Source organism: Canis aureus, chromosome 8 (assembly GCF_053574225.1).
Source record: "Canis aureus isolate CA01 chromosome 8, VMU_Caureus_v.1.0, whole genome shotgun sequence".
NCBI lineage: Eukaryota > Metazoa > Chordata > Mammalia > Carnivora > Canidae > Canis > Canis aureus.
The window spans coordinates 12,176,687-12,201,376 of NC_135618.1; the positions used below are offsets into that span (position 1 = coordinate 12,176,687).

The following is a 24,690-nucleotide window of genomic DNA, read 5'->3' on the forward strand; positions in this document are numbered from 1 at the left end:
TTCCAGCTTTTAAGGAAGGGTTTATGCAAATTTGTTCTCTAGCTGAAGATTTATATTACAAATACGACACAATGCCCTATTTACCTCCGTTGAGTTTTAGAGCAGCAGGAATAGTCTCATTTTTATTGAGATATATGTGGAGGGGAGGGCTGATTGACAAAACATTTGCCTGACCACCCCCCCCACCACCAATTGTAAAGGGGTTTAAAGGATAATTTTTGAAATAGGTTTGCCAAGTTTGGGTTTAGAGTTGAGCCAAAGTGAGATAATACCCAGAATGAAGGCTATACTGATGTAGGAGGATGCTGCAGTTTCTTTTTTCCTGTACAGTTAGATTCAAGTATATGCTTATACTTTGATACTAGAGTTTAAGAGGTGTGCCTGCACTGTAATCTGGGATCACTTTTAAAGGACCAGTGGAGCAGTAAAGCATCATCATGCACATTGATGTAACTGTGATAATACTTCTGTGATATTAAACCAATGCATTTGTCAGTATAAATCATGTTTCCTTTTAGCATTCCATTCCTAAGGCTGAGAGGTGAAGATTATTGCTTTAGGGAATGAGAGAGATTGGTTCCTTCCTGGAACCCATAAGGTCATTGATGTGCTTTGAATCTCAAGGCTGGCTGGCTGTTGTGAGTACAAGGCAATAATAGTGATATCCAGATAATCACAAAAAAGAAGAGCATTTTCAAATTTCCTTTAGCTCTTATTTACAAGATCCAGACATGCATTACTAGAGTGTAGAGGTTATGTTTTTTTTTTTTTTCTTCTTTACTGTGTCTGGAGCAAATAAAGGAATAGGTTATAATAAAGAAGTAGAAGATTTACCCCTTCCTGTGCTCATTAGTTAATGGAAAAGTAAGACCAAGGTAAACGAAAGAATTATCCTTTGTATTTTATTGTCCTTTCTTTGGAGAGGAAATTCAAGGAGGAGTATCATGGAAGTATCTACATGTTATTAAGGAGTCCAGGAACATGGCTGTGAGGTTGTTTTGTTTTGTTTTGTTTTGTTTTGTTTTGTTTTGTGTGTGTGTAGTAACATAACTTCCTTGGGCATAGCTAAAGTTTGCAAACATTTAGAACAGGGATTAACAAACTTTCCTTGTTAAAACTTGGATAATACATTCTTTAGGCTTTGTGAGCTACATGGTTTTAGTTTTAACTACTCAACTATGCTGTAGTGGCACAAAAACTGTCATAGACGATGCATAAATGGATGGGTGTTGCTGTGTTTCAATAAGACTTTATTTATAAAATTAAATTGTAGGCAGGATTTGGTTTTCAGGCTATAGATCACCAATTCCCAATCCACAAGACACTTCAGATGTGAATATTTCCAGCATGTCACAGGGCTTCTGTGATGGTGTGCAAGGGTGCCATGAGAACTGGTAGACAACCAGAGGACTTAAATCAAGACAGAGAGGCTACTGTTTTTAGGGAATGGTGACAGGAAATTAATGGCATGCAACTCTCCAAAATTCCCACTGCCCAACCATACTTTGATACTCCTATAGGAGGAGCATGGACAAGGAAGGACTAGAAATAAATATCTTTCACTTATGCCCACCAGCCAACAATACTGTAATGAGGCTTACTTTTTATCTTTAATATTAGAAATAATAATTTTTTTCAGGCACCTGAGTGGCTCAGTCGGTTAAGTGTCTGACTCTTGATCTCTGCTCAGGTCTTTTCAAGACACATTTGGCTCCATGCTGGGTGTGGAGCTTTCTTAAGAAAAAAAAGAAAAGAAAAGGAAAAAAAGAAAATAATTATTTTTTTCATATTTCATATATTGAACACATTTTTTTAGAAAAATGTTTAGTTTTGATTCTGATACTCATCTGTGGGTATAAGTCTTTCTTCCATGATATTTAGTTATTGCTTCCCACCACGTCTTCCTTAATCTTTACTTACTCTCCCCAGTGCTCAACTGGTGGAGAATCACTGATCTGTCTATATAATAGTACTCAGTCAAGGGCAGGTGATGTTGCATGGTGAAAAAATAATTTTCTAGGAAACATACTTCTATATGAATAGATCCTTAATATTGTTGGAAATAGTTTAGTCCCTGTTATGCGTTGAATTATGTCTCCCCCAAAAGATATGTAAGTCTTAACCCCTAGTATTTCTGTATATGACTTTATTTGGGAATAGGGTTTTTGCCGAAGATCAAATTAAGATGAGATCATTAGTGTAGGTTCTAATCCAATGTGGTTGGTATTCATATAAAAGGGGGAAGTTTTGACACAAACAGTTATAGAAGGAAGACTGTGAAGACGTAGGGAATGCACTACCTACAGGCTAAGAAATATATAGGACAAAAACTAGCAGGGAGGCATTAAATAGATTTTCTCGCAATCCTCAAATGGACCCAACCCTTCTGGAAGCTTGATTTTGGACTTCCAGACACCGCAACTGAGAGACAATACATTTCTGTTCTTTAAGCCAACTTGATTTGTGGTGCTTTGTTATGGCAGCCCCAGGAAACTAGTACAAACTCCTTCACTGTTTCCCTTTGGAGTATAGTCAAAAGTTAAAGAGCCAAACCTTCCAAATGAGCACACATGACTAAGATGCCACCCTGACTCATTCTGAAATTTCTGGTTGGTTCTTGCCAAACATCCTATTGAACACACTGAACTAATTCTACAGGTTCCTATCTACTTCTAGATAAAATTCCTTTTTTAAAAAATGATTTTTATTTATTTATTAGAGAGAGAGAGAGTATGTGATAGAGCACAAGCAGGGGGATGGCAGAGAGAGGGCAGAAGGAGAAGCAGACTCCCCACTGAACAGGGAGCCCCATGTGGGGCTGGATCCCAGGACCCAGAGATCACGACCTGAGACAGAAGCAGACACTTAACCAGCTAAGCCACCCAGACATCCCTAAAAATTCATTTTTAATTGAAATCTTTTGCAAGTATATATAAATCACAAATAAAAAGAATCACCAGATGCCTTCTGGTTTTTTCAAGGTAGGACCCCTGGTCCTCAATTTGTTCTATGTTTTTTTTGTTTTGTTTTGTTTTTAAAGAGGCGCAAGGCCTAAGCCTTGAGAAACCCCAGATTTTATTTTATTTAATTTTAATTTTAATTTATTTATGATTGTCACACACACACACACACAGAGAGAGAGAGAGAGAGAGAGAGAGGCAGAGACACAGGCAGAGGGAGAAGCAGGCTCCATGCACCAGGAGCCCGACGTGGGATTCGGTCCCGGGTCTCCAGGATCGCGCCCTGGGCCAAAGGCAGGTGCCAAACCACTGCGCCACCCAAGGATCCCTGTTCTGTGTTTTTTTGTTTGTTTTTTGTTTTTGGCTCAATCTGGCCTTTTGATGCTGGCACCCAATGGAGGGAGGTCCTAATCTTGATACTATTTTTAATCTATTAAATTCTTATTATTTCTTCCTGGAAGCCATAAGACAAAAACTCTGTATCTTTAGGGTAAAAGAGAAGTACAAAATGGGTAATTATCCTGTTAATTTTAAGGGCATAATTTTAAACCCCAATGTGAATACTTTTTATTGGAATTATCCAGTTTGGCTGGATAGAAAAAGCCAAAGAAAACACAAGCATGACAGGCTTTAGCTTAGTTTCAAATCTGTGGCTTCTGCCCTCTCCGAGAGTGATTTGAGCTTTGGGGATGAATTCCTTGAGTTGCCAGGTATTCTTTAGTATACAGGAATATTTTTGTGCTGTTCTTTAGCTTGCATGCAGTGGTATTGTGTAAGCTGTACCATAGGGAGAAAGACATGATTAAAAACATTTGTGGCTCATCGTTAAATATAGAAATCATTATAATTGGATTAATTTAGGAAATACACAATGATGCCTGAGTTTCCTCTTGAGAACCAAATATACATCGAGAGCTACATTTTCAAAAAGCACAGAGTTGGCTTTCTCACATAAAAAAATACAGATTCATAATTCAGACTCCCTTAGTCCCAGGCCTCACTTAAAGAAAGCGTAACATCTGCATGCCATGCTAGGTGATATTTTTGCTTGAGTCAAATCCATCTCTTGAAATGGTGAATATGGATTTCTGCAGGTGAATATAGCACTGCTCCATGAAAATTTGGTCCTAGAGGTATAACTGGAATTTTGCAAATGCCACTGGAAGCAGTTACATCAATCCAAGGAGAAAGGAGAGTAGCAGATGTAGAAAATGTAAGTGATGGAGTAGTCGTATAACAAAATACTTTCAGCATATCTTTTGTTATGTAACGTTACCCATGACATGCCTATCAGTAATATTGTCAGAGGCTGTAATTGAAGAGATATATTAATTATTACCAGTCACCTCCAGCACTCTTATGGATGGTAGAATGATGTCTTCATCAAATAATGACACTGATGTTGTCTGGTGTGCGGGGAGGCTGTGGAGACAAGATTTTTTTTCTTTTTTTCTGTAGTTAAAGGTACTCTGGATTGGATTTTCTTTTAGCACCATTCCTACATTCCTGGACTCGAAAAACTACTGGAGATATAATGTCCAACTTTCTTCTGTCTTTTCTCTCCCTCTTTTTGGTTCTGGGTTGGGAAAAGAAAAATGAAGGGCACAGCATGGTTAACAAGCCCAGTGATGCAGGCTGGGAGGACTGAGGTAGATTCCAGATCTTTCAGCTGGATTCCCCCTTCAGTTCGGTGTGAGGGGCTTAGCTGACTGCCTCTCAGGCTGCTGCCCTCCTCCCGTTCTGTGTGTCAGTACAAAACAGGTTGAGCTAAATTAAGGCATTCGGAGCCTGCCCCTTGTTTTCACCATCTCCTCACTTAGAAGTTGTAATTTTGTAGAGGAAGGTAGGCGGTTGTTACCAGAAAGCAATAAATTTCCCACAAGTTGGAAAAGACATATATAAAGCTGTTGTTTTTAATTGGAGTTGGCAGTGTATGTTCAGAATAAAACCTGATTATTTTCACCTTCATTTTTTTCCCCAACAATTTGAGATAGTACCTGGAACTATAATAAACTTTCATATCCCCTGTATGGGCCAGGGTCTACCTGGCAAAAGTGGGAATCAAAACAGTCTTTCAAAGCTGCAGCAACAGTGTGCCATGAGCACTGCTAGAAACATTTCCCCAAATTATATGAAATGATTCCAGCAGCATGGGATGAAAAATAGAGAAGGGCCGCTAGGAGGAGGGATCCCTGGAGCAAGTTATGGGAAGGCAAACTGATGGGAAAAATCTCTAAGTGTTCTTTCGCAGATCCTTTCTATTTAGGTGGATGTGGATTTTTCTGGAACCACATTTATGTCATTACCTTGGGGTTGCTCCAGAAAATTTTTCAGCTATTGAAAACTCAGATAAATAAGATGAATAGATTTGGAAGTAAGTGTTGACTTTTATTGTGTGAAGGGAGACTGGAGGCAAAAAAAAAAAAAAAAAATCAACTGACAGTTGACTCATGACTAGTTCTTGATGACAAACCTGGTCCTGGTTAGATATTACCTGATTTCCCACTCCTGGTACTTTTATTTTATTTGATTGTCAAAACTACTAGGTTGTTAATCTAATTATGAGATTATTATGTCATTAAAATTTGATCTTCAACATCTCAGGCTATTTTGAATTATCTATCAAAATTGAATTTTAAAAAATTCCAGGTTCATTTATTTTTGAAGGAGTAATTTTTCTACTAAAGATTATGTGGAAATGTTGGACACTCACAGATGCCTTCGCAGTCCTTTGTGTCTGCAGGTGATCTCGGTATAGAGATGCCATTCCCCCCTCACAGCATTCTCTTTCCTCCCTCTCTATCTTACCCACACGCACATGTAAGAGCTTACTACCTACAAAGGATTGTCATGTTCTGCTAATTTTGGCCTAGAGTCTCCCTGGCTGTAAAATATTTTCATGTAAAGTTCATCATTCACATCAAGGAAAGGAGACTTTGAGATTTTTCCCAAGTATTTAGTCTTGAGAAGTTTCCTTTCTACAGTCTAAATTTTCTAACGACATTTGTTCAGTATCATTAAAAATATTAATTCACCATAATCTTTCATGTCTTCCAAAGGAATTTGGAAAGTAATTCTCTTCTTCAAAACCTCAGAATATTGCATGTTGTAACTCTTATTTAAACCTTCACTATAAAACTCAAGGAATTCAAAAATTAAGTTGCCTGTGCTGTGTTTTAAAACTTGTTTCCCTACTTGAATGTCTCTTCTTTTCCACAACACTCTTGCCTTTTATCGGCTAATTTCTGTTAGCACATAACTTGTCTTTACTGTATGTAACATGCCATTTGAAAATGTTTGAGCAATCGGAAATATCTGATTATAGGGATTCCTACTTCCTTCACTCTCAATTCCTGGTTTTGTAATGTTACTGCCTTCCCACCTTCAAATTACATTATGGCAATTCAGTCGGGCCAAGAGGTAGTAAGTATAGTGTAATGTTTAAGAAAATGGATTTTGAGGTTTGAAAGACCAATATAGAAATGTTGCTCAGTTCATCTTAGGCAAATTATTTAATGTCTTTCTTTTTTTGGTCATCTATAAAAATGAGGATTACATTATCCGTTTCATTGCCCTGAGGATTAAATGAAATATTATGAGTAAAGTGTATTACATGCAATTAGCACTCACTGATTGTAAGACATTAACAAGAGACTGGTTTATCACTAAAAAGGTCCTGGAGATTCTGTCCTAAACTAGAAATTTCTTTGTTGAACACATTATTTTACCTTCCTATGATAATTTACCATTTTATAACTGTCATTCTAAACTGATAGAGAGTTAATCCTGATTTCTGATATGTAATGGGTGTTTTCCTATAATGGGGAAATTGCAATGTGCCCAAAGGTAATTGAATTACAAGGGACATGAGAGATCTCTGAGGGAATACAGATGAACATGTTGTGTGAGATCATATTATATTATATTATATTATATTATATTATATTATATTATAATTTTATTTTATATATAATATATAATATATATATATAATATATAAAATATTATATATTAAAGACTCTAACTTCAGGGATGCCTGGATGGCTTAATTGATGAAGTATCTGCTTTTGCCTCAGGTCATGATCTTGGGGTCCTGGGATTAAGCCCTGCATCTGGCTCCCTGCTCAATGGGGAGTCTGCCTCTCCCTCTCCCTCTGCTGCTCCCTCCTACTTACGTTCTCTCTCTCTCTCAAATAAATAAAATATTTTTTAAAAAAAGATTCTAACTTCAAATTCTATGGTTGGCTTTTCATGCTCTGAAGTGGGTGAGCTGGAACTTCTGAGACTCTCTTGGCTCATGGGTCTGCAATAAATCTTCTTGTAGAATTGGGAGAGGATTCTGTAGCAGTGGAATGTGTAGTGAGCTTCATTCAAGTTCTAACCAGTCACTTATTCCATGTATAGGGAATTTGGGACAAGTTGTTTAACCTCTTAAAGCTTCAGTTCCTAACTCTATAGATCAAATATTAATACATACCTCATCGTGTTGTTGTTAGAATTAAATGAAGTTGTATTTGTAAAATTGATCAGAACTATATTTGGTACCAATAAGAATTTAATCAATATTAGTTAAATTTTAAAAAGTGGTCTGCTCCACTGAGTCCATTGGTGAATTGCCTTATCTAAGATTTTACTAGTGATAAGGGAACCTTGTAGCACTTAGTTGTATGCAGTAACTCTGCAACTCATCTTTCTGGCACTTGGACTTGGCTTGTATCATTCTGTGAGTATGGGTCTGCTTTGGATAAAGGATATTCATATTTGGGTTGCTACTCTGAGAAGTCTTGTGTTAGGACTCTCTGTTGCTCACTCTGCCATTGTCAGAGCCTGTAGATCTGTTTGGAAGCTGTGGAGAAAGAATTTGACTTGAGTGTGAATTGCTGTGCCAAGCTGAATTGATTAAAATTCATTTAATGATTTAACAAACTTTATCAAATCTAGGATGATTTTGATTATAAAAAGGCACCATGATTTCAGAAAATATGCATTGTAGACTCTATGAAATATGGTCAGCATCAATTTTCAAGGATTTATATTCTTTGGGAACTGAATATGCTTTTTTTTAAATATTTTATTTTATTTATTTATGATAGTCACAGAGAGAGAGAGAGAGAGAGAGAGAGGCAGAGACACAGGCAGAGGGAGAAGCAGGCTCCATGCACAGGGAGCCTGACGTGGGACTTGATCCTGGGTTTACAGGATCGCGCCCTTGGCCAAAGGCAGGCGCTAAACCACTGCACCACCCAGGGATCCCTGAATATGCTTTGTAATGCAAGTTCTCCCTCTCTCCTCATCACCAACCTACTGGGCTGATTGGCACTTAAAACTATGGGAGAGCCTGGGAAACAAACAAGCTTTGACAAATATTTATGGATACCTCCCTTGACAGATCCAAGAAAAAATTCACATAATTTCTAAGGCAGCTATTTTAATACTACATTGAGATAATTTATTTTTTAAAAAAATGACAGTAAAAAAAATAAATAAATAATAACAGTATAATAATAATCCCTCCTATTAAATATAACTAGGTGTAGTCATTTCTTTTGTTAGAGTGTAGAATGACTCAAAAAACTTGATGATACATTTAATAAAATACATTTGATAAAAATGGACACATTACATACAAATACTGTTATGATTGTATGTTGTTTGTATAATTATTTGGAGTGCTTTATTATAATCCTATTAAAGTCGATTATTATAATTTTAATAAGACATATAATGTGTTTAATATATATTGTATCTCTTAGTTTCATAAATGTATGAAAGTATGTATATTTTTAACAACTTAGTTTGATATGGATGAAAAATGCTGAACTTGTATGGAATCTGGGCCTTTGGTTTTGCCAGTGCTTATTGGTTCCAGACCTGAAGCTCTTGTCACGCGGAGTTCTTTTCAATTTGTGATAGAAATCTCAGCTGCGGATGATTTGGCCCTCAAACTTTTCTATTCAGTCTCATCTAATCTGTTGCTACATCTGTAAATTTAAGATGACCAATGAATCTGACAAATTGGCTTCAGTCTGAAAAACAAATGCATTATGCATAGGGAATAAGACATCTTTGGTAGAATTCTAAGCTAATTTATTGAAAATGATTACAAGGGATAATATTTAACTATATATATGCACAGATACATGTGTTTGTACACATAGGAAAACTATATTTAATATCATATGTCAAAATGAAACAACTATTTTCAGAAAAGTAAAGTATTAAAACCACCTTAAAGGGAGGGATTCTATATGATGGGTGTTAAGACGTGGCATAGCGACCATCCTGTATTAGTTCAGGAAATCCTGCCAAGGGCCCTGAGGAAATCATGGGTAATTATCCCAGAATCTCCTATACAGTCAGTACCTTTTTGAACACTCATTTCACCTTTTTCCTCTCACTGGCCACCGGGTTCTCACTGCTACTTCCACAGTCCTCTCTAAGTGGATGTTCATTTTTCTCCCACTCCACTTACTACATACCTGTATGGTAGGTGTACCCACCCTGTTCCTTAAGACTGTTTCCTTTTCTCCTCCCAGCTTTGAATCCCATGTCATCTATCATTTTGTCACCTTTCCTTTGTTGAAGTCACCTACTAATCTCTGGGTCACACCTCTTCATTACTTAAAGACTTTTGCTCCTGGCTTGTCGCTTCTCAATCCAAGGCCATCCTAAGACTCAATGATTTTAATGCCCTTTTTTTTGAGGAGGGGGAGGGGAGAGGGAGAGAGAGAATCTTAAGCAGGCTCCATGCCCAGTACAGAGCCTGACGTGGGGCTCCATCTCACAACCCTGAGATCGTGACCTGAGCCGAAATCAAGAGTTGGATGCTTAACTGACTGAGCCACCCAGGCACTCCAGTGATTTTAATATTCTTATAGGTGATATTATCAACCTGTAATGTGGTCTCTCGGTTCTTTATCCTCTTCCTTTAGCGATTTTGTCTCCCACCTGAGCGCATCCATTCATTCACTGCCAAGGTCACATCCTAAACCTTCTCATTACCAAAAGCCTTCCCATAATCCTAAATTCATGTACTCTACACAGTAGTCATCACTTCCTATATTCTCAGCTCGATTCTTCTAGTATCTTTACTCCAATAATCTTTTAAGTCCTGCTGGAATCTACATCCATTGCTTCTCCTGTTTTTACTGTCTGCTACATATCTCATGTTCACACTTTCTTCCCTAGATAGCTTAAATTTCATATTCAGTTACCTCCTTTCATTCACTCTCAGCTTTCTCACCTAGTTATGAAAAGAGTGGTCTGGTAGACTTGAGGAAATGTGTTGCTCAGATTCTTCTTTGAGAAAGAAATTGTCGAACAGTGGGGAATATAGTTGGCTGATAGTCTCCAGCCTTTAACAGCTTTGGGTCTGCTGTGAACTCCTTGAAGTGGTCCAGTGACTCTAGCCAATGACTGAGCAAATGATGGTCTCAAGGTCTAGCCATTTCCACCCAATGTAGGACTTCTCCATTGGGCTTCCTATTCCACTAGTGGAGTTTATCCGTCTGTATCAGACGGCTCCCTCTTTGCAATCTTGCTTCCTCCTCTTTCATTTCATTTCCCAGTAAGCCTTTTGCAATCCAAATTCCATCTCAACATAAGGCACAGCTGGCATAAGTACAACCGTAGTTAAGTCAGTCTCTGCTGATTTTGTACCTACACCTGGACTTTGCTGTTGGTCTCACTCTAAGTTTATGATCAAATAGGTAAGTGGGCCCTTGGTGTTACTAGGCAGTCATAGTAAATTTTCTTAGTCCATTTACTATTTAACTTTTCCAAATCATTTTTTCATATTCTGTATTTTTCTCCCACTGTCTATGTATTGACAACTCTCAAATTTGTATCTCTAGCTTAGTCCTCATTCCTAAATTCTAGACTCCTTTATCTAACGGCCCACCCACCATCTCTGTTGGAATATTTAACAAGTAACCTCAACAGATCCAAAGTAGAACTGATTCCCCCCACCATCTTCTCCAAAACTGCTGCTCCTCTAGTAGTCTCAAGCTTAGCTAATGGCAACATCATTATTCCAGTTGATTTACTAAAAATGTTATAGTCATTCTCAATGCTTCACTTTTTTCTTACAGTTTACATTCAGACTGTTACTAAATGCTATGGGTTTAGCTTCAAATATATCCTGAATCTGACTACTTCCCACCATGTCTTCTGCTGCCACCCTATTATCAGCCACCATGTCTCTTTCCTGGAGTGTTGCTTCAGTACTTTATCTGTACCATGTACTCTTAGCACATACGCCATAATGATGCTCCCCAGAAGTGTAAAAAAAATAGATGAGGTTATGGCACTCCTCTACTTAACTCCTTTCAGTGGCTCCCACTCAGAATAAAAGCTCATAAAAGTCAACATTCTTGAAAGGATCTAAGTGTTTGGCCTGATAGGGGCACCTATTTCCTCTTTGACTATTTTCCCCTTGTTTTCTTGATTCCTGGCACAAAGTCTTTTTGCTGTTCTTTGGATATCCCTGGAATCTTTCTACCTGAGAGTTTTGTCTTCTGCCCAGAATTTTCTTAACTCAAATATTCATAGTGCTCACTCTTGAACCTTCTTCAGATTGTTGTTAAAATGTGTAACTTTGTTGCCCACCATATTTCAAATTAATTGCCCTTGTCTGGCATTCCATATTCCACTTTGATGCTTCAGCTTACTTCATATGACTCATCACCGTCTAGCATCCTTTGTATTTTATTTATTTATCTTACTACATGTCTTCTGCCCCAGACTATCAGTTCAGTGAGGATAGGCGTTTTTGCCTGTATTCTTTACTCCTCCACTTTCAGTACACATAACAGTAATGACATATACTCAAACATTTGATGAATATTTAAAAAATAAATGAATTATATAATTCATTGCCCGTTATATGTCTATTGTAGGTTTCCATCATCCTGTTCATAGTTTTAGGGACTAAAAAGGAAATGCATATCTAGTTTATGCCTTTCATCTTTTTATTACCTAGCTGGACAGTTTTATACTACCTTTCCATATACAAGTGAATTCATATTTTATTATAGCCCCTAATAACATGGGTTTAGACCCATAATAAGTATGTTATAATTACAGGCATATTGTCCACCTTTTTGTACCACAAAGCAGCACTTATTCTTTAGTGTCATACCTATTGGAACTCAGTAATGTTTAATTTAACCTTTCAATTGATATGTTTCGTCATGATTATTTAATAGCTTCATGTGGGTAATTCTGAATTCCAAAACAATAATATAACAGTCTATTTGAAATCAAAACTGTGTTTCTTAATCTAGACCAAAGGATATTGCAAGCATCCAGATTCTTGAGTATTTGAGTTAATTAAAATGATTTTCTATAGTAGTGACTCTGATTAAAGCAGAAGGTCTAAATAATTAGCTTTCAGCATGGAAGTTTAAACAGAAAACAATTCACAAATTTCCTTATTGCACTACTACCACTTACGTAATTCTGACTTTGCAACCTTTATCTCCAGCCCAGATCCCTTCTGAATGCCTGCCTCAGACTCATATACTTGTCTACCTACTAGATATTTTCATCTGATTGTCCCCTAATGTCTCAAATACATAACCTAGCTCCATATGCCTGTAGCTCCCTTTATTTAACTTGTTTCAGTTAATGGCATCCTCGTCTACTCAGTTACCCAAGACTGAAATTGGGCGCCTTCATAGAATCGTCTCTATGTGTATAATACTATGCTAGATGCTGACAGTGCAAAATTGATTAAGATACAGATCCTGTCCTTGGGTAGGTTATATCCAGTAGGGGGAATTGACATAAAATTATAATTTCACTTTTATTATGGTCAATGGTAAGAATGATACAGAAAAAAATCTTTTTAAATTGGGTTAGAAATTTATTGAAAAGTTCTTTCTGCTGAGTTAGTGAAGAATGGATCTTGAAGTTGTAAAGTAGGAAGAATATATCAAGGAGAGACACCAATCAAAGCAAAGACAGAGATGAATTACAAAGCTTAAAGATTGAAGTGGTATGAGCTGTTTGTATAACAGTGTATAACACAACAAATACAATGTTTATGGTAGTAAGCTTGGGACTATGAAGTTGTGTGGGTAGATAAGGACATACCATACTAAGAAGTCATGAGCAGTGGGGAATTTTAAGTAGAGGAATACATTGTCAGACTTGATTTTAAATCTATCACTTTATTGTTGTAGGGAAGATACAGCACAAAGTAGAAAAAGCCCCAGAGAGATGCATTAGGAGGCTATTGCTTTGGTCCAGGATAACAGGGACTGATCAGGATCAGTGAAAATAAGAATAGAAAGCACGTAATATATACAGGAAATAATCAGGAAAAAAATTCTGAGTATTAGGTGATTAAGCACATGGTGCTTGATGAAGAGTGAGTTAGAATAGTAGGTTTTTGTTTTGGAGAGAGAATAAAATTTTATGTTAATATCCAAGAGGAGAATGAATGAGACTTATTGGAGATACACACACACACACACACACACACACACACACAGATACACACACCCCAATCAAGTTAATATGCAAATCTGAAACAGAGGTAAAGGGAAATAATTGTTGAGATGGAAACCTGAGAGATTAGACTTCGAGCAAAAAAAGAAATCCAGGAAGGATATAAAGATGTGGAGAACCAGGAAAGGGACTAGAATGATTACTCACTAAGAAGCTAGTGGAACTAAATCCCAAGTATAGGTTCACTAAGATGTAGGCTGAAATCTGTCCATTGAGTCTGGGATTAGAATTTATGGGTGACTTTTAAAGAAGGAATTTATGAATGACTTGGACAAGAGTAGTTTTGGTAGGGGGGGTAGAAATAGAATTTAGATTTTTTATATGATGGATTGTATGAAACTATTGAAAAGTTGAATATAAACTATTCACTTAAAAGAGTTGGTTGACAAGAAATTACATGAAATTGAGTTTTGAATAAGAGGAAGTCCAATTTATAAGCATCTCACTGATGAGGAAACCACTGCCTATTAAGGTCATGTAATTTGTCCAAGAATACCTAATTGTAAGTGTTACACCCCAAGTCATAACTTTGATTCCAAAAACCTATTTTCATTTTGAACTTAATAGATGGAGCAACATCAGTGATACAAGTAACAAAGTGACCAGTACTATCATCACCCTACTATCCTCTCCTTTTCAACCATACTACATTTCCCTGCAGCTATATATGAACTTCATTTTAGAATTACAATTATGGCAAAGGGGAGGGTGGATCGAAGAGGAGAAGTACTATAGGCAGCAAAACGGATGCCAGGGAGGAAGGGTCATCAAAGGTGACTTGGGGTTTGCAGGTTTGTTGACTGAATTAATGGTGATAGAGTTAAAAGGAGAAGTCAAACCCCACAAGGGAGCTATATGTTGGGAAAGGAAAGGGGATGGGAGTGCATTGGAAAAGATTGTGGTGAATTTTTACACTTTCTTGGCACCTGCCAGTCTTGATGTATTGAACAGTCACAACAGTGCATTTGAGAATTCTGCAAAAATGTACCAATTTTTCATTAGTGAAATGAATTTCTATATTCAGTGTTATCTCAACTAAAATATGAACAAAAATTAAAATTTACCAGAAATTGGCTAATTTGGGACCAATTTAGTTGGTTATTGGTATCACTTATTCACTAAGATTTTAAATAGTGGATGGTCCTGAAGAGAAAAAAAATTGTAGATGAAGTGTTTTTTGTCTACATTTATCTAAGACAATATTTGTACAAAGTAATGACTTTGTACAAAATGGCTTGCTTGAAATCACTGGGGAAAACTGTATGTTGCCTAGTCACATGAAAACCCTGTTTTTCCCCCTAGAGAGAGAACCTTGATACTTTAATTGTCATGTTTATTAGAGTCCAACTATAACATGAAACTTTTTACCTGGAATTAGTCTAGGTGGCAGTGGGCAATTTGCAGAAAATAATTAAAGAAGAGTGACAGATAACTGAAACCATATAATTCGAATCTACTATTCAATCAGTACAGCTCAAAGTTCATTTTGTTTGTTTATTTATTTATAAAAGATTTTATTTATTCACAAGAGACACACAGAAAGAGAGAGAGAGGCAGAGGGAGAGAGAGAGGCAGACTCACAGCGATGAGGGCCGTGACACAGGGCTCTCTCCCAGGACCCCAGGTTCATGACCTGAGCTGAAGGCACACACTCATCCAACTGAGCCACCCAGGCTCACCGCCCCCCTTTTTAAGATTTTATTTATTTATTTGTGAAAGATTGAAGTTCACTTTAGAGTTCATATCCTTTTCTTTTGAATCTTGAACCTTGAAAAATGGATATCCTTTCAAACCCTTTAAACTAAAAAGTCAAGTAGGGAGAGACGAAGGATATGCACTGCTATTACATTTAAAAATTATTTAAAAATTACTATCTCTGACTTCACACCAACAATCCCATTAATAGATGCTTCAGAAATCACAAAGTAGCAGACAACTAAAAAAAATGCAACAGTAAAATTAAGAATATTCGATAAGTATCCTTTTTGCATTATTAACTTTAATCAGAGAAATGGCATTTGGACACATGGTTCAAACATCTTAGAAATGAGTTTGACTAAGTCTTGATGTTTTCCTTATGTTTGTAAAGTGTTTATTATATATCCTGACAGCAACATCTGTACTCGTGGCCTTTATTCCTGTTGCCCCAAAGGATCAAAGTCAGAACAGTGGCAGAAATCATTTGTAAGGCAAAACCTGGGTTTTTAAAATTTTAACTATGCATTTGTTCTTCTGATATTCTTTCCTAAAGATTGGTATGAGAGCTACCAGTAGAGAAAGGGTCAGTATTAATTACAGCAGGTTTAGCTTTCCTGCATATTGCATGAGACATGAGGATAATAATAGTCTCCTATCTTGGTACTTTTGCATTATGTTAATGATCGTCAGGAAGGCAATGTGCCAGGAAGAGTACCCAGCTTTCTACTTCTGCCTGAGGTATCTGCGTTTTAATCCAAAATATCTATGTTTAAATTCAAATCCCAGAAGAGACTCAAATGAGTCTCCTCTGTCTTATGAAACACTTACTTGTGCCAGTGAGTGGATTTTCACGCTGTGGTGCAGTCAGACACACTTCAGTTTTACAGCAAGTGTTCCTTAAAGAGATGCTTCTGCTCTTTGCTTCCTCACTGGATATAGCTTTGGCAATGGTCCAGTGAGACTGAGAAAATACTCTCAAATTAGGCACGGACTGGTGATAATTGCTAATTATTGAATGTCAATGGGTGAGAAAAGAAAAATCCATGTAATGGCAAAGAGATGACATGTAAAAGTGCCAACCACACTGTCATAGTGTTCAGTCCATCAGTCTTTATAAAAAAATAAGTAAATTCAATTAGGCTAAATAGATGGTTATTTAACAACAGTCAATAAAATATTTCTTTACGGTATAGTAAATAGGTTTATATTTAACCACAGCTTAGTATATTCCAATGTTAATACCAAGGCAGTTTGTTTTCATAGCTTGATCTAAACAGCACTTTATGTTGACACTTCTATTGCGTATTTAATGAACTCATATCAAATATGCATGGCAAATAAATACTATGTTCCTGGTAAACCTTTATTCCTTCCCCACTCACTTGATCTTTTCAAGGGAAGTAACGTGCTTTTCACAATATATTTCTTCTCTCATAAAAATGCGTATCACAACAGTGTAACTAAATCTTATTTCAATATTTTTGCAAGGCGGAAAGGAGAAATCTAGATCATTGTAAGTGCAGACTTGCTGCTGTTTTAAAATGCATCCTGGAGCTCTACCTCAGTTGGCCTCTGAGCAGCCAGTCTACTGAGAAGTACCCTTCTGAAAGAAAGGATTAAGGCTTCCTGAAAGTCCTTAATCTGCCTATATAGAAAAACACTAGCAATGCATATGATGCTGCCAGTCAGAATCAGGGCTGGCAGCGATGGCTGCCCTTAGCTTTGTACGTAGGAGAGCACAGAGAGGATGGAGCTGCTGGGTGGCTCTGCATCTGGGCATGGGGGCAAGGTATTGTTACTCTCTCCCAAGAACAAAGTCAGGAATAGTGGAAGCAAGAAGTCAGGGTAGTGGATGTGTGTCTTTACTGTTATGAGACTGTTACAAAATAGTATTGCAAGTGACTTGAATTTCAAAGATTTGAAAGGGTCACAGAATTGGCAGGTCCTTAGGTCTCCTATTTAGTCCATATGCAAAGCACAAATAAAGGATGGATGGTGGAATGAAATAGATGAATACATGTACAATGTACTGTCTCCTGATTTCTGCCAAAGTCCTATTTAGACTGTGATCCTGCCACGAGTGTCACTTTCACTCAGGGACAGAGGATGGCAATTTGCTCCCTAGGTTTTTAGGTATGGCATGTGCTTCAGCTAAACAGAGCAAAATAGTGATTTCTTCCTTTTTCTGCAGAGAAATATGAAGACGGAAACTGCTCTGAAGTGTTTGTCTTGCCCAGAGACAGAGTGTGCGATCTGTAAAGGTTTTCCTGGTAATTAAATTTCGAAAAGGATACGAATCCCTTTATTTATATTGGGTAACTTTGAGACGAGAAATAACAAATGTTTGATTCTTTAGCTCAATGGACTTTGAAATAAATGCTTATTTTTGTTCATCTCTAGCTTTGGGTATTTTTGAAATGCAGCTTTAAAGCTAGCCTTCCTTGTAATTCACTATGGGATGTCTTTATACACTGCTGACAGTAATACAACTCATTTTGGGTGATTAACTTAACCCCCAGTATTGCAAGTGTCGTGCTGCATTAGCATATCTTTCAAGGAATAGTTGCAGTGTGAGAAAATTGCCTGTAGGATTATTTGCAACTAGGAACCTGTGAAATGTAAAATAAAATTGAAGACTATAAAGTAAAACATCAAAGCTACCTAAAATATTAATAGCCAGCACTCTAAAAAGTAATTTAGAAGATTGCATGAGGTAGTGAAAATTACTAATTTAAAAACAGAGTTAAAAAAATAGGCAGGAGTTTAGAACAAACAACAGACAATAGAAATTCATTTTGTTCATACTATAAAAGGAGTTCAAGAGATACTGAAACCTTATCAGTTGAGAGGGTCTAAAGTTCAATATTTGACCATCCTGAACTTAAAGAAATATGAAAGCAAAGCTGACATTTTCTCCACTTCAAGATTGAAGGGAAAATATACTGTACCCTTAGTAAAATATTGTAGTGGATTGAAAGACCATTTTCAATCCCTCCTGGAAATTTTGTTTCACTGAAGCATTGTTTCTTAACTTGTTCTGTGATATCTGTCTGTGGATTCAGAGGTCATTTGATTGGCTATTTCTTAGGCATTTTCCAGGTTCGAAGCCAATTCTTCAGTATACTGTCATTCTCTTTTTTTTTTTATTTTATTTATGATAGTCATAGAAAGAGAGAGAGAGAGAGAGAGAGAGAGGCAGAGAAACAGGCAGAGGGAGAAGCACGCTCCATGCACCGGGAGCCCGACGTGGGATTCGATCCCGGGTCTCCAGGATCGCGCCCTGGGCCAAAGGCAGGCGCCAAACCACTGCGCCAACCAGGGATCCCTATACTGTCATGTTCACTATGTATTTGTTTTGAGAGGAAATGTGTTTAGTGACATGGTGAGTATACTTACTTTTTTAAAGTATAGAATGAGCCTGAGGCTCAGAATGCATGGATTTTGGAGTCATACATCTTTTGTGCCTGCCACCTGCCAGCTGTGTGACCTTGGGTAACTTACTTAACATCTCTTAAGGTTTTGTAAATAGGTCATAATATGTACTTGAATATGTTGTCAAAAATTCCATGAGACAACACTCACAAAACTTTAAGAATATTGCTTAGTAAGAAGCAAACATTCACAAGACGGTAGTTACTTTTATGATTCATTATTCAGGATGATAGTTTCAGAGATGGCAGTTAAAGCTCTGTGTAAAGTGGTCATGGCATGGCATACCTGAGGTGCCTTTTTTGGTGCTTTTCTACACTGAGAACAATTCTCAGTGCTCAGATCTGTGATGGAGCTAAAGGGAGAAGGGGAATGTGGAAGAGAAGGGGCGCATGGTGAAGGAGTACCTTTTGTACCTGGGAATGGAAACTCAGTGCTCATGCTGGGTGTCTACATTTTTTGAGCACCTTTTAGGTAATGCCTACCTAATACAGATAAAAGTAAGCTAAAACTGGGTATTTAAGGGCTCCTAGGTGGCTCAGTCAGTTAAACATCTGTCTTTGGATCCTGGGATTGAGTCCCATATCAGGCTTCCTGCTCTGCAGGGCTTCTGCTTTTCTCTCTCTGCCCTTCCCTCTCCCACTCATGATCTCTCACTCTCTCTCAAATAAATAAATAAAATCTTAAAAAAACCCCACAAAACAGCCACCCCAAAACTGAGCATTTAGGTAAAGCCCATGTTTCCAAGTAGTTCAAGATATCTGATGAAGTGCAGAAGTGTACTCAAAGTAGAAGAGTGGAATTAAAGCAAGACTGGAGCAAGTGAGCATATTAAAGAGAAAACAAAAGAAAAAATAGGAAAAGGAAGAGAAGATAGAAAAGGAAAGAAATCATACATGTGAAAAAGGTTAAAAAAGAACTAAAAGAAGCAATTGGGAACAAGAATGATGGAGATATTCACAATGATGATAATACCATTTTATAAATACTATTTGCCAGACTCTATACTAGGAATTTTAGTTTTAGGTGTTTTTTCTTTCTTTCTTTCTTTCTTTCTTTCTTTCTTTCTTTCTTTCTTTCTTTCTTTCTTTCTCTTTCTTTCTTTCTTTCTTTCTTTCTTTCTTTTCTTTCTTTCTTTCTTTCTTTTTTCTTTCTTTCTTTCTTCTTTCTTTCTTTCTTTCTTTCTTCTTTCTTTCTTTTCTTTCTTTCTTTCTTTCTTTCTTTCTTTCTTATTCTTGAATTTTGAACACAGATCTTATTATTCCTTTATAAGTAGGGAAATGGACTCAGGAAATTTATTTAGCTTGTCTAAGATATACAATATTTAGGAAATCAGGAGTTTAGGAAATAAGATGAAAATGATTTTCAAACCATAGGCATCAAATGACATCGTGTTATACCTTGAAGAAATCAGAATATAGTCATAGAAAAAGTCATTGTGAAAGTCATTATGAAGTTGAAATTAAACTATATAAAGTCCATTGAATTATAGCAGTAATATTATTAATAAAAATTATGTATTTATCATTTCATACATATCATGTATTATCATATATGCTATTAGATACACCAGATTATTATAGCACAAAGAAATCACATCTTTGGTTATAATACATATACTCAGGTTTTCTAAAAATATTAATTGTGCAATCATTAGAAACATACCACTTTAAAAAAAGCTGAGGAATTAATAAGATGGAGAACACAATACCTTTCTTTCCACTTTGGACCAAGAACTATTTCTTAGCAGCTTATATTCTGTGTTTAGCATTATACTAGGGCTTTGTGTTCATAAAGGAAGAAAATTTGTGATTAGTGTTGTTACTGAACTCATAATTTAGCCTGAGACCATGACATACGTAAAACACTATAAAATAAAAGTATTAAGAAAGCAAATAATTATAATAAATGATGTGAGCCAGTCATTGCTGGAGGAATTCAAAAACAATCCATCATGACTGGAATATTTGGGGAAAATTGTTAATAAATGTTAGAAACTAATCTGTAACAAGTCAGGTAAAAAATAATAAAAGTACTAAAATGAGACATTGGGAAATCCTTCATAGGAGTATGAAAGGTCTAACTATGATTGAAAACATAGAAGTCAAAAAAGAAAAAGAGTTATTATATGAAAATGAAGATCATCTTCTAAGTAAAAAATAAAAATGCCTTAAGCAAAGATAAAACTCAGTGGGCAAACAATTGGTCAATGCAACCAGTATATGAGACAAAGGGGTCAATTTCTCAACTATAGTGAATGCTGATAGAAATTGTTAAGAAAAAGACAAATGATCCAAAAGAAAAAATGGACCCAGACTATGAACTGACAGTTTATTGAAAATGAAATACACACGGTTCTTAAGCATATGAAGATTTGCTTAACCTCATTAGTGACACACACACAAGTGTAAAATATACTGAAATGCTATTTTTCGATTATTTAAACTAGGAGTAGAGCCCCACATAAACCACATGGACTAGTCAGAAAGGAAGAATCTCCAAAGAAATATTGGTGTAATGTCGTAGGAAAGGGGGGATAGATACTGGGTAGAAGAAAAAAAAAATCAGTTATCTAATGTAAATGCTAAAACTATACCATGTCATTATTTCACCAGGAGCACTTTATGCCACAATTCTTTCTAATGAGGAAGTTATGTATTCTATAAAAGTTCAACATACTTTGTGTATTAAAATGTTTGAAGACTGTTGTTTTCTTTTTTTTTTTTTTAAGATTTTATTTATTTATTCATGAGAGACACAGAGAGAGGCAGAGACACAGGCAGAGGGAGAAGCAGGCTCCATGCAAGAAGCCTGACATGGGACTCGATCCTGGGTCTCCAGGATCACGCCCTGGGCTGAAGGCAGCACTAAACCCCTGAGCCACCCGGGTTGCCCAAGACTATTGTTTTCAATCAAGATGGAGTAACAGGACATCAAATTTATCCTCCCCAGTCAAAATAGCTGAAAAGGGAGACAAAATGTATTATAGTTTTCAAGAACTTGAACTTTAGAGAATGAAAGGCAATGATTTCTAAGAGTCAGGTAACATATGAAGTGAGTCTTATAATTGTCTGAACTTATTGGTGTAGGAGGATTTCCAGGCTGCAGTGTGTGACAGGGAAACCCAGGCAATGCCTGGCAGATTTCTCAATTTGGGAGGAAAAGAGCTGAGAGTCTCGGGAGACTGAAGCACATGAAAAGCCACCAAGCAGCCAAATAAAAAGTGACTGTAGATATCTGTAGGGGGTCCTCCTGGAGTAGGTAGGACAGGCCTGCTCAGTAAATACATATGAGAAAACTACTGGAGGCCAAGAGGAGAACTATAGCTGAGAGCATTAAAAGCAACAGTAGTCAAAGCTCACCCTAGGCCAAGGATATTGCGTATTTCTTAGCTAGACTGGAAAGCCATGCAATTCAGAGACTTGGGTAAACACTCAGAAGTGGTTTGCCTTGATAGAGGGGGAGAAATGGGACATTGGCTACTGTTTGACTTAAACCTAACAAATATTAAGAGCAAGACCCCAAAGGATCCAACTGTTTCCAAATTACTTAACTGGATCCCAGAACAAAGCTCAAGAATTTTAGAAGAACATAAAAATATCCAGCTCCTAACAAGGTATGATTTATAATTTCTGGCATATAATCAACAAATTACCAGTCATGAAAGGAATCAGGAAAATGAAATACATAATGAGGAGAAAAAATAATCAATGAGAAACAACCCAGCTCTGAAGCAGAGGTTAGAATGAGCAGACAAGGACATTAAAATGATTGTTATAACTGTACTCCATGCATTCAGAAAGCCAAAGGAAAACAGAAAATGTTATTTGGAGATATGGAAGTTATGAGAAAGACCAATATCAAACTTCTGGAGATGAAAACTATAATGTCTGAAATTAAAACTACACTGGATAGGATTAATGGTAGACTAGACATTACAGAATAAATGATTGGTGAACTTTAAGCTCTATCAGTAGAAGCTATCAAAAATGGAAACAGAAATTAAAAAGACTCAGAACAACAACAACAAAACCAGATCATTGGGAAGCTGAGGGACAACTTCAGGCAGCCTAATGTGTAATTAGAGTCCTGAAAGAGAGGAGGACAGAAAATATTTGAAGAAATAATGGCAAACATTTGCACATTTGAAGAAAACTATAAAACCACAGATGCAAGATGCTCAGTGAACCCCAAGTAGAAAATTATACTAAGGCACAAAATAATCTACTTATTCAAAATGAGTGATGAAACAAAAATCTTAAAAACAGAGAAAAAAACATGTGATATACAGAGGAACAAAAACATAAGGATGACAGCAGGCTTTTCTTTGGAAACAATTCAAGTGAGAAGATAGTGGAGCATCATTTTGAAAGAAAAATAACTGCCAAGGAAGAATTTTGTAACCAGGTCAGCTTCTATTTCAACTTGGAGATGGAGAGACCTGGAAATAATAGGAATATGTAAAATGCAACAGGAAAATGCAGATTGCAAATGAATGTGATTCTTGGATTTAAGAGAATTGCAATGGTAATTATTGAGGTGGTGAGACAAATACAGAGAGAAATAGGATCCACGCTTTTGCTTACCAGTGGCAGGCACCACTGGCTGCTTAAAAGATGGTAAGAGAATATAGCTAAAAATTGTTAACAAACTGCTAAAGATGGAATGAGGGTTGGCATCAGAGTGGAAAGCTCCTGGGGGCTTCAGATATTAATAACATTCTAACTCTTACAAGCAAAGCCTTAACCCCATAAGGCACTATCAGGGATGATAGAGTCCTGAGATAGGTTTTCTCATGGTTCTCTTTGGAGAAATGTGAAGGACGGCCACTGCCAAAACTCTACCCAGAACTGCTTTTCCTATTTCTCTCCCTGATCAAAAGCCTTAACCTTTAGGATGGGTAGTGGTGGTGGAGAACAACAAAAATGTGTTGCCTTAGGGCACTGGTGGAAACCCACTGCAATTTGGGAAAGGAAATTTCTTATAAAGCACCACCTTTGGGGAGGAACAGAGTAAGTTCCAGATTCAACATTACAGCAGAAAGAGAGTCAAGAGTGTTTATGAAGGATCTCAGCTGGACTCATAGACCATGTATCCACCTAAAATTAAGTGTTGAGTAAAAATAACACGGGAATATAGTTGAGAGAGCTGCAAGGAACAGATTCTCTCTGGGGAGAGGTGTACTGGGAAACACAACACCAAGGAGGGCAGCAAACACTTTATTTATTTATTTTTTTTAAATTTTTTTATTTATTTATGATAGTCACACAGAGAGAGAGAGAGAGAGAGAGAGAGAGGCAAAGACATAGGCAGAGGGAGAAGCAGGCTCCATGCACCAGGAGCCTGACGTGGGATTCGATCCCGGGTCTCCAGGATCGTGCCCTGGGCCAAAGGCAGGCACCAAACCACTGCGCCACCCAGGGATCCCAGCAAACACTTTAAAACCTACCTTGGGAACCATCCCACCACCTAAACCCCAGATATCACTCAGGGAATTTGAAGCCTGTGGTGAACTGAGATCAGTCATAGCAACACTAGATCTCAAACACAGCCCAACTGACTAACGTAAAGCCTTCACAAATTGGCAATGATAATAATAATAATAATAATAATAATAATAATAATAATAATTTTAAGTGGTTATTTCCAAGCATAGAAATATTTATCTCAATATCTAGTATACTACACAAGATGTCTGGCTTTCAACAAAAAGTTCTGAGGCATCCAAAAAGAAGAGACCAATCAATTACTAGAACTAGACTCAATATTACACAGGTGTTGAAACTCTTTGAAATCTTAAAATAAATATTAATATGTTAAAAGCACTAATGAAAAACTTAGATTGCAAAGCAGGATCAGATGGGTAATTAATAAATAGAAAGTAGGAAAAATCAAATGGAAGTCTAAGAAGTGGAAAACTTGCTAATAGAGATGAAGAATATTTTTCATTGGTTCATCAGTAGACTTGACATATCCAAGAAAAGAATCTGTGAACTTGAAGAGAAGGCAGCAGATCACACAAACTGAAACACTAAGTATGAAGAGTAGGGGGATAAAAAGTAAAACAGAATAGAGCATCCAAAAGCTGTGG

General features: G+C 36.8%; 1 long non-coding RNA gene across 13 annotated transcripts in view; it reads left to right on the forward strand.

Moving 5' to 3' along the window:
• Positions 1 to 24,690, forward strand: part of LOC144318330 (uncharacterized) — a 299,311-nt gene that overhangs the window by 140,876 nt on the left and 133,745 nt on the right. For 4 of the 13 annotated variants that reach the window (XR_013384189.1, XR_013384194.1, XR_013384191.1 and 1 more), the window contains one exon: positions 4,055 to 4,173. The exons of the other annotated variants lie outside the window; for them this stretch is intronic. This is a non-coding gene — a long non-coding RNA (uncharacterized LOC144318330). The remainder of the gene's footprint in view (positions 1 to 4,054; positions 4,174 to 24,690) is intronic. 13 annotated transcript variants of the gene reach the window in all.